Source organism: Echeneis naucrates, unplaced genomic scaffold (assembly GCF_900963305.1).
Source record: "Echeneis naucrates unplaced genomic scaffold, fEcheNa1.1, whole genome shotgun sequence".
Lineage (NCBI taxonomy): Eukaryota > Metazoa > Chordata > Actinopteri > Carangiformes > Echeneidae > Echeneis > Echeneis naucrates.
In genome coordinates, this window is record NW_021780169.1 from 125,094 (window position 1) to 135,440 (window position 10,347).

Below are 10,347 nucleotides of genomic sequence, written 5' to 3' on the forward strand. Positions count from 1 at the left end.
TTCCCCGTCCAACAGCTGTCAGGACAGTCAGGACACGGTTCAGAGGGACAGCTGTATTGAATGGGAGTCACAATTTAGCTCCTCCCTCTCTTCCTCTTCCTTTACAACTTGGGACAGTTCAGAGTGATTCACAGTGTTTTTCAGTGTTTGCAGAGCTTATTTAGGGTGACGGTTAACCCTAGCATTGAAATGTCAAAAAAGAAATAAATGTTTGCTAAAATCATGTCATTTGTATGCTTTTCAATGGGTCATATCATAGATGAGAATGTGGAATAGTCCACTTTCTCGTGCTTCTCTATGCCCCGCCCACTGTGACAACTTCCTGTCCCTCCCCTATAATTAGTGCTTCTCGCAGCCATTTCTGGGATGGGACGGCTCAGCGCGGCTTGTAGAAACAAGCTTGATGGTAAGTTGATGATTTTGCGGCTAGAAACGCTCGCATCTCATCGCTGTGCTTCATGCAACATGTTGTTGTTAGTGTTTACCGACTGCCGCTGCCTTTTAATATGTTAAAGTGTCGTTTTCAGGCTATGCTAGTTTACGAGCTAACGCTAACGCTGTAGATCAGAATTGTAATTGAATTGTAATTACTCGGTTTATTTCCACATGATAAGTTATTAGCCTTCTTTTTTTCATGACACGCTCATCCACGCCCTGCCCACTGTGACAACTTCCTGTCCCTCCCCTATAATTAGTGCTTCTCGCAGCCACTTCTGGGATGGGACGGCTCAACATTTGTAGAGGCAAGCCTGATGGTAAGTTGATGTTTATGCTGCTAGAAATGCTCACCTTTCATCACTGTGCTTCATGCAGCGTGTTTGTTCGTGTTTACCGACTGCCGCTGCCTTTTAATGTGTTAAAGTGTTGTTTTCAGGCCATGCTAGTTTACGAGCTAACGCTAACGCTGTAGATCAGAATTGGGAAACACACGGTCTGATATGTAGATTACAATTTGCAATTACGTGGTTTAATTCCATATTCTCATCTATCTTCTTCACATCATTGTCCATCCTGCTGCATGCGTGCCCTACTTTGTTTCCAGGAGCAGCAGCAGGAGCAGCAGAAGGAGGTGGAGGAGCAGCAGCAGGTGAAGGAGCAGCAGAAGGATGTGGAGGAGAAGAAGCAGGTGAAGGAGCAGCAGGAGTAACTCCAGGAGGAGCAGCAGGAGTAACTCGAGGAGGAGCAGCTGCAGCAGCAGAAGGAGGTGGAGGAGGAGCAGGAGCAATATGAGGAGGAGCAGCAGCAGCAGGAGCAACACAAGGAGGAGGAGCAGCAGAAGGAGCAGGGGGACGAGAGCGAGGACAAGCAGCTGACAGGCACCTCCAACTGTGTCACTGCATGGGAGTCACCTGGTCACTCCTCCCTCTCTTCCCCCTGCTTCAAACCTTGGGCCACTCCCGAAAGCATAAGCAGTTCCCCGTCCAACAGTTGTCAGGACAGTCAGGACACGGTTCAGAGGGACAGCTGTATTGAATGGGAGTCACAATTAAGCTCCTCCCTCTCTTCCTCTTCCTTTACAACTTGGGACAGTTCAGAGTGATTCACAGTGTTTTTCAGTGTTTGCAGAGCTTATTTAGGGTGACGGTTAACCCTAGCATTGAAATGTCAAAAAAGAAATAAATGTTTGCTAAAATCATGTCATTTGTATGCTTTTCAATGGGTCATATCATAGATGAGAATGTGGAATAGTCCACTTTCTCGTGCTTCTCTATGCCCCGCCCACTGTGACAACTTCCTGTCCCTCCCCTATAATTAGTGCTTCTCGCAGCCATTTCTGGGATGGGACGGCTCAGCGCGGCTTGTAGAAACAAGCTTGATGGTAAGTTGATGATTTTGCGGCTAGAAACGCTCGCATCTCATCGCTGTGCTTCATGCAACATGTTATTGTTAGTGTTTACCGACTGCCGCTGCCTTTTAATATGTTAAAATGTTGTTTTCAGGCCATGCTAGTTTACGAGCTAACGCTAACGCTGTAGATCAGAATTGGGAAACACATGGTCTGATATGTAGATTAGAATTTGTAATTACGTGGTTTAATTCCATATTCTCACCTATCACCTTCACATCATTGTCCATCCTGCTGCATGCGTGCCCTACTTTGTTTCCAGGAGCAGCAGCAGAAGGAAGTGGAGGAGCAGCAGCAGCAGAAGGAAGTGGAGGAGCAGCAGCAGCAGAAGGATGTGGAGGAGCAGAAGCAGGTGAAGGAGCAGCAGGAGCAACTCGAGGAGGAGCAGCAGCAGCAGCAGCAGCAGAAGGAGGTGGAGGAGGAGGAGCAGCAGCAGGTGAAGGAGCAGCAGGAGCAATATGAAGAGGAGCAGCAGCAGAAGGAGGTGGAGGAGGAGCAGCAGCAGGTGAAGGAGCAGCAGGAGCAACACGAGGAGGAGGAGGAGCAGCAGAAGGAGCAGGGGGACGAGAGCGAGGACAAGCAGCTGACAGGCACCTCCAACTGTGTCACTGCATGGGAGTCACCTGGTCACTCCTCCCTCTCTTCCCCCTGCTTCAAACCTTGGGCCACTCCCGAAAGCATAAGCAGTTCCCCGTCCAACAGCTGTCAGGACAGTCAGGACACGGTTCAGAGGGACAGCTGTATTGAATGGGAGTCACAATTTAGCTCCTCCCTCTCTTCCTCTTCCTTTACAACTTGGGACAGTTCAGAGTGATTCAGTGTTTTTCAGTGTTTGCAGAGCTTATTTAGGGTGACGGTTAACCCTAGCATTGAAATGTCAAAAAAGAAATAAATGTTTGCTAAAATCATGTCATTTGTATGCTTTTCAATGGGTCATATCATAGATGAGAATGTGGAATAGTCCACTTTCTCGTGCTTCTCTATGCCCCGCCCACTGTGACAACTTCCTGTCCCTCCCCTATAATTAGTGCTTCTCGCAGCCACTTCTGGGATGGGACGGCTCAACGCGGCTTGTAGAAACAAGCTTGATGGTAAGTTGGTGTTTTTGCGGCTAGAAACGCTCGCATCTCATCACTGTGCTTCATGCAACATGTTATTGTTAGTGTTTACCGACTGCCGCTGCCTTTTAATGTGTTAAAGTGTCGTTTTCAGGCCATGCTAGTTTACGAGCTAACGCTAACGCTGTAGCTCAGAATTGTAATTGAATTGTAATTACTCGGTTTATTTCCACATAATTTATTAGCCTTCTTTTTTTCATGACACGCTCATCCACGCCCTGCCCACTGTGACAACTTCCAGTCCTCTCTGCCATACCTGGGACGGTGGTGACTGGGTACACGTTGACGGAGAAAGGTTCCATTTATGGAAATGCCATATCACGGTGGCCGGCCAGGTCAGATCTTTGGAATTCTTCCCTTGCACGTGCTGTTGTCTAGTTATACATCACGTCATACAGAGTTTATTTGGCATTCATTCTGCAGTGCGAGTGCCAACTTCGCCATGTATCCTGGTGGATGTGCAAAATGGAGTTCAGCTCCAACCAACCACGGAAACAAGGCAAGCGTTATTACATTTTAAAGACGGTGATAATCATACAATAGATTCATTCAGAGGGCTATGTCTACATCCAGGAGAGTTACATAAAATCCTTAAAGACAAAGTGCAATTCCCGGAAAGATACATTCATGTATGTACTTCAACCTGAAGCTAAGTGATACATATGTAAATTGAGCGTTTCCCTTCCCTCCAGATGCAGTTGCCATTGCCAAGACAACGACATCCTTCTTATTCTTGTAGTCATAGTGCTGTCTTTGGTGATGCTCATAGTCATGCTGTTGTTGCTTAATTATTTCAAGTACATATAAAACAAAATTTGATTTGTTATGAGTCTAATTGTGTTCTCAAAATATGTAAAAATAAATAAATGAATGTTTTAAAAGCATGTCATTTGTATGTCTTTCTTTAAGACTTATTTTATTTAGGGCTATATCATAGATGAGAATAAGAGTTTTTTTTCCTATTTTTAATCTATGAATGGGTTAGGGTTAGGGTCATGTAGATGAGAACGTGGAAATCCTGTAGATGAGAATGTGGAATAGTCCATTTTCGAATCTATTGAATGGTCAATAACAAATGAGAATGTGGAAATCCCGTTGATGAGAATGTTAAATAGTTCATAAGAAGGGGACCTGGACATTATGAAAGGTCTTGATGAGACGAACGCGACCGAACTTGTTCAAGAAATTGTCTTTTATTAACATTTTTTCAGTTATATATATTGCAGTGTTCAGAACTCCACGCATGAAGCAAATTCAAATATGGAACAGGTCGTTCAAAACATTTTCTGTCAACATTTTTTAGTTGTTCAGATTCCAAACCTTCAACTAACCATTAAAAAAAACAAAAAAAGACACATACAATGTAAGAACAATTGTTATGACTACACCAAAAAATAACAAAATATGGGTTGTGGGCACCACGATGTATTGGGGGTATGCCTGTATCCACCTGAGGATCACCTCAAACAGGGAAACCAGCATGCACCTTGGGTTCTCCTCGGACTGGGGTTCCGCCACGACCACGGGATTCTCCTCAGATTGGGAAGCCGACATGCACCTGGGGTTCTCCTTGCACTGGAGTTCTGTAATGGGCATAGGATTCTCCTCAGGCTGGTATGATGACCCATGGTTCTCTTCGGACGGGAGTTCTGGCATGGGGTTATCCTTGGACTGGAATGCCGACACGCACCCACGGTTCTCCTTGGACGGGTTGAGAGGATTAAAACATCATTAGGCCATTAAGACCTGCCAACTCAAAATCACAGTAATAGTTGACAAGGTGGACATATAATATATATTGAAATTTGGAAATAAAACCGATGGATCCAAATTATAATCTATAGATAGAATCTTTAAGTGCTTCATAAAAAACAATATTTAAAAGCTCAAATGTATTGTGCAGATTTGCAATATGGCTACTTCACACTGAGATAAGGCTGTGACACTCACATTTTAATAGGTAAAGTATATTAAAAACAAAAAGTTAGAGAGCTCATGAATTTCACTCACCATGTCGTCAACACTGCTTGATGTGTCTATCCACTTCCTACTTCCTGTTGACACAGGAAGTTCAAGTTTTCATCTGCATAATGAATAGATCAGTCAGTTGTTACTTTAACCAGCTCCATAAATAAGGAGAAGAAGACACTCAGCTAGCTGTAAACAAACAAGATGGAGAAATATTTAAAACGAAAAAATGAAGACGACCCCCCGCAAGTACAATCCCGACTTCATTAAGTACGGCTTCGTAAACGCAGGTGGCGAGGCAGTGCCGAGAGCCCGGTGTGTGGAGTGTGGGTTCAGCTGTCTAACGAAGCACTGAAGCCGGCAAAACTACAGCGGCACCTAGAGACCAAGCATCCGACGCCTGTGGGAAAGCCGGTGGAATTTATCAAGAGAAAAGAAGATGGGCTGCAGATGCAGAAAACATCGATCGTGTCACTGACTGGCAACTCTAAAAGTGCACTGAAAGCTAGCTACCTCGTAGCCAGACGTGTGGCACAAAGTAAGAAACCATTCACCATAGCGGAGGAGTTGGTTCTGCCTGCTGCTGTTGATATGTGCCGTGAGATGATCGGAGAGGCCGCTGCAAAGAAGCTGCTGACCATCCCACTCTCAAACGACACTGTGAGTCACCGTATCGCGGACATGGCCTCAGACATACAGCAACAACTCATTGAAAGAGTAAAAAGTAGCCCATTTTTCTCTTTGCAACTTGACGAGTCCACTGATGCCACGAATGCTGCGCTGCTGTTGGTTTTTGTTCGCTATCTCTGGGACAGTAGTTTGCACGAAGACATACTGTTTTGTGGAGAGCTACCAACACGAACTACGGCTCAGAAATGTTTCCGCTGCATTGATAACTACTTCAGTGAGAATGGCCTGGACCGGCAGAACTGTGTCTGGCAAGCATCACGGTGTCATCAGACAGATACTCGATCGTGCACCAGAAGCTAAATGGACACACTGTTTTCTCCACCGTGAAAGCCTTGCAGCAAAAAATATGTCACCAGAGTTCCACGGGGTGATGGATGTAAGTGTGAAAACCATCAACTTTATTAAAAACAATGCTCTGAAATCCAGATGTTTTTATTGATTGATTTTATATGTGTATATATTTATTTTTATTCTGAGTCCTTCCTTTTTTATTTAAGTAAAATCTAATTATTGGTCTTTTTTTATTATTAAGCCTGAATTTATTGATTTGTGCCATGAATCAGAGGCAGGCCCAAGTGTCTCATTAAGAGGTGAAGATAAAAAGGAAGTTGTATAATTGTTGTTATTATTGTTATTGTTCATATGCTACAGATATAAATATTCTTCTGGTTCTACCATGCACAAATATAGTTTCATTTGCACTTTATTTCAATTTTATTTACAGTTTATTTATTTTATTTAAAAAACATTATTTTGAATGTATTTATTTTATCACCACCTTTTTATTGATTGATTTATATGTATATATATATTATTTATTTTTATTCTGAGTCCTTCCTTTTTTATTTAAGTAAAATCTAATTATTGGTCTTTTTTCATTAATAAGCCTGAATTGATTGATTCATGACATCTTTAACCTTGACGTTAACATTGACATGTTCAATAAAAGTCTTGATGATCATGAAATATGATGATCATATTTTGTGATGTCATTTTATTTGACAAGGTTTTTGCTTGGTAAACTGTAAGTGGATTTGGTTTATTGAATTGAATTGAATACAAATCAAACCAAGAGTGAGATAATTATAAACCTATACAGTGTATATATATTAAATAATACATATTAAATAATATATAATATAATATAATTAATAATAATAAATAATATATATTAAAATTTTATTTAATGGGCCCTGGGCCACTCTGTACTGAAAAAAATGGGCCTCAGGGTCAGAAAGGTTAAGAACCCCTGCTCTAGCTCTCTGTCTCCACTCTCTGTTCCTCCTTCTCCTCCTCCTCTCCTCTCCTGTTCTGTGTGCCTCATGTGTAGTTATTCTTCTGCCTCCTTTTATGATAGCACCTCTTGTCATAGATGTAGGATGATGGTAGAAATGGAGGCGAAGATTAATGAGTTAGAATCCCGGCTCCGCACTTTAGCTAGCCCCCCCCCCCCCTGTAGCCGGTGTGGGTCAACCTAGACGAGCTCATACGCCAGCTAAGATAGTTTCCTCCCCCCCAGTGGCTCCCGAGCAGCCAGGATCTAGTCGGGCGGCTGCGTGACTGTCCGAGACAAGAGGCATAGTCATAGGCAGCAGCCCCCGGTTCACCACCGACCAGTTCACGTTTCCAACAGGTTCTCCCCTCTCAGCGACACACCCGCTGAAAAGCCGACTCTAGTGATTGGTGATTCTATTCTGAGGAACGTGAAGTTAGCGACACTGGCGGCCATAGTGAAGTGTATCCCGGGGGCCACAGTGAAGTGTATCCCGGGGGCCATAGTGAAGTGTATCCTGGGGGCCAGAGCAGGCGACATCCAGTCTTATCTGAAACTGCTGGCTAAGGGTAAACGGAAATATGCTAATATTGTAGTTCACGTCGGCAGTAACGACACCCGACTTCGCCAGTCGGAAGTCACAAAAATTAATGTGGAATCGGTATGTACTTTTGCTAAAACGATGTCGGACACTGTAGTTTTCTCTGGCCCCCTCCCCAATCGGACCAGTGATGACATGTACAGCCGCATGTCGTCATTTAACCGCTGGCTGTCGAGGTGGTGTCCCGAAAACAACGTGGGCTACATAGATAACTGGAAGTCTTTCTGGGGGAGACCTGGTCTAATTAGGAGAGATGGTGTCCATCCCACCGTGGACGGGGCCGCTCTCATTTCTAGGAATATGGCCGATTTTATTAGAAATCCAAAACCCTGACAATCCCGGGTCGAGACCAGGAGGCAGAGCCGCAGTTTAACACGCTCCTCTGCGCCTCAATCAGAGCGGTCACCTGCTGAGAATAGAATAGAGTCTCTGTCTATGTTTAGGTCTATAGAAACTGTGTCTGTCCCCCGACCACCTAAATTTAGAAAAGTTAATAAACCCAAATTAAACAAAAGAGGAGCTAAAAACAAAAACTTAAATGAAATGAAAACAGCCACAAAGTCGGTCTCAAATAACACTGCGATCAAATGTGGACTGTTGAACATTCGATCATTATCATCAAAATCTCTACTAGTTAACGATCTCATAGCTGATCACCATATTGATTTATTTTGTATAACTGAAACGTGGCTGCAGCAGGATGAGTATGTTAGCATTAATGAAGCTACACCCCCCCCCCTGTACCACAGGTCGAGGAGGGGGGGTGGCTGCAATATTTCAATCAAGCCTATTAATCAACCCCAGACCAAAATCTGGCTGCAGATTTACAGTATACCGTCCACCTGGTCCGTACTCAGAATTCATATCAGAGTTTTCTGAGTTTATATCAGAGTTAGTACTCAGTACAGATAAAATCATTACACTGGAAGATTTCAATATACATGTTGATGTAGAAAGCGACAGCCTTAGTTCTGGGTTTCTTTCCCAACTAGACTCAATTGGCTTTTCCCAGCATGTGAATGAACCCACTCACTTCTACAATCATATCCTTGATCTTGTTCTAACTTATGGCATTGAAATTGACAAGCTAACAATTCTTCCCCAAAACTCTCTCCTGTCTGACCATTACCTTATTACATTTGAGTTTACTTAAATGGGCTCCACAGCATTGAGGAATAAATTCAGCTATAGAAGATGTTTATCTGAAGCTGCTGTGGCTAAATTTAAAGAGAACATTCGGTCATCATTCCCAACAATGCCATATCTAAATTCAAATGAGGATTTCTCCCATACGCAGGTTGATGACCTTGTGACTAGCACTATGGCCACACTGTGTTCAAATCTTGATAATGCCGCCCCTCTCAAAAAGAAAGTATTCAATCTGAGGAGGATGGCTCCCTGGTACAATTACCAAATCCGTGCCTTGAAGCAGACATCAAGGAAATTAGAAAGAAACTGGCATTCCAGTAAGTCAGAAGAGTCTCACAGAGCCTGGAAAGACAGCCTAAAAACATATTAAAAAGCTCTCCACAGTGCTATAAGTTCATATTACTCAGCACTCATAGAAGAAAACAAGAACAACCCCAGGTTTCTCTTCAGCACTGTAGCCAGGCTGACAGAGAGCCATAGCTCATATTGAACCTTCCATTTATTTCTAAAGTCGTAGAGAAAGCTGTAGCAAAACAACTACACGAGCATCTGGATGGGAACAGTTTGTTTGAAGAGTTTCAGTCATGATTTAGAGCCCATCATAGCACAGAAACAGCGCTGGTTAAAGTCTCCAATGACATTCTAATGGCCTCAGAAAAATGGATCAGCCTCCATACTTCTCCTTCTAGATCTTAGTGCTGCATTCGACACCATAGATCATAATATTTTACCACAGAGACTGGAACATGAAATTGGAATTAAAGGAACTGCACTAAGGTGGTTCAAATCCTACTTATCAGATAGACATCAGTTTGTTCATGTAAACAACAGCTCCTCCTCATGTACTGTAGTCAGTCACCAATCCTCTTTACGCTTTATCTGCTTCCTCTAGGCAACATTACTATATCTATATATACTATATAATCGTCTCATCAGTCTGCTGGGGGAAGGATTGAGCTTCTCTCTCTCTCTCTGTCTCTCCCTGTCACCCTCTCTCCCCCTCTCCCTCTTTCTCTCTCCCTCCCTCTCGCTCGCTCTCCTTTCCTCCCCCCTTGCATGCACTGATAAGAACCATCCTTCTTAAAAAACACAGTTTCACACATTTATACTGCATTTACTAACCATGTTCTGCCAAAGTCTCTGTCTCTCCCAGTTCCTCTCCTCTCTCTCTCTGTCCTCATCCTGCAGGTGGTGACTCATCTCCATCCCATGTTCCTGCAACACCTGCTGGTCCCATATAGCATGAATTCTGTATTACAGCTCAACTCCATGAACTTCATGCAGCAACATGTTCCTGCCTACACCCCCCCCCCCAATGCCTGTCTCACTCTCTCTCTCTCTCTCAACCCAACCAGTCGAGGCAGATGGCCGCCCCCCCTGAGCCTGGTTCTGCTCAAGTTGTCTGCCTCTTAAAGGAGATCTGCTCTATATGTAAAGTGCCTTGATGTAACTTTGTTATGATTTGGCGCTATACAAATAAATCTGATTTGATTTGATTTGATTTGAAATGTGTTTTAGAGCGCATTTTGTGCATTTCTGATTCGAATGGCCATGATTTTGTGTGACATTTTTTCAAATCTGTGAAAAAGTCAGCCATTTTTGCCTTTTTTGCCAAGCAGCACCACTGTCAATTACTCTAACCTCTCACTAATTGCACCAGTGAAAGCGGGGTGGGGAGACAGACCCTGGTTCAGGTAGGGGG

The 10,347-nt window shown here is 43.5% G+C and overlaps 1 long non-coding RNA gene across 1 annotated transcript; it reads left to right on the top strand.

The window, feature by feature from the left end:
• Positions 1-362: 362 nt before the first annotated feature.
• LOC115038646 (uncharacterized) lies at positions 363-1,098 on the top strand. Its single transcript, XR_003840555.1, has 3 exons — positions 363-406; positions 696-755; positions 1,043-1,098. It is a non-coding gene; the product is annotated as an uncharacterized LOC115038646 (long non-coding RNA).
• The last annotated feature ends 9,249 nt before the right edge of the window (positions 1,099-10,347 follow it).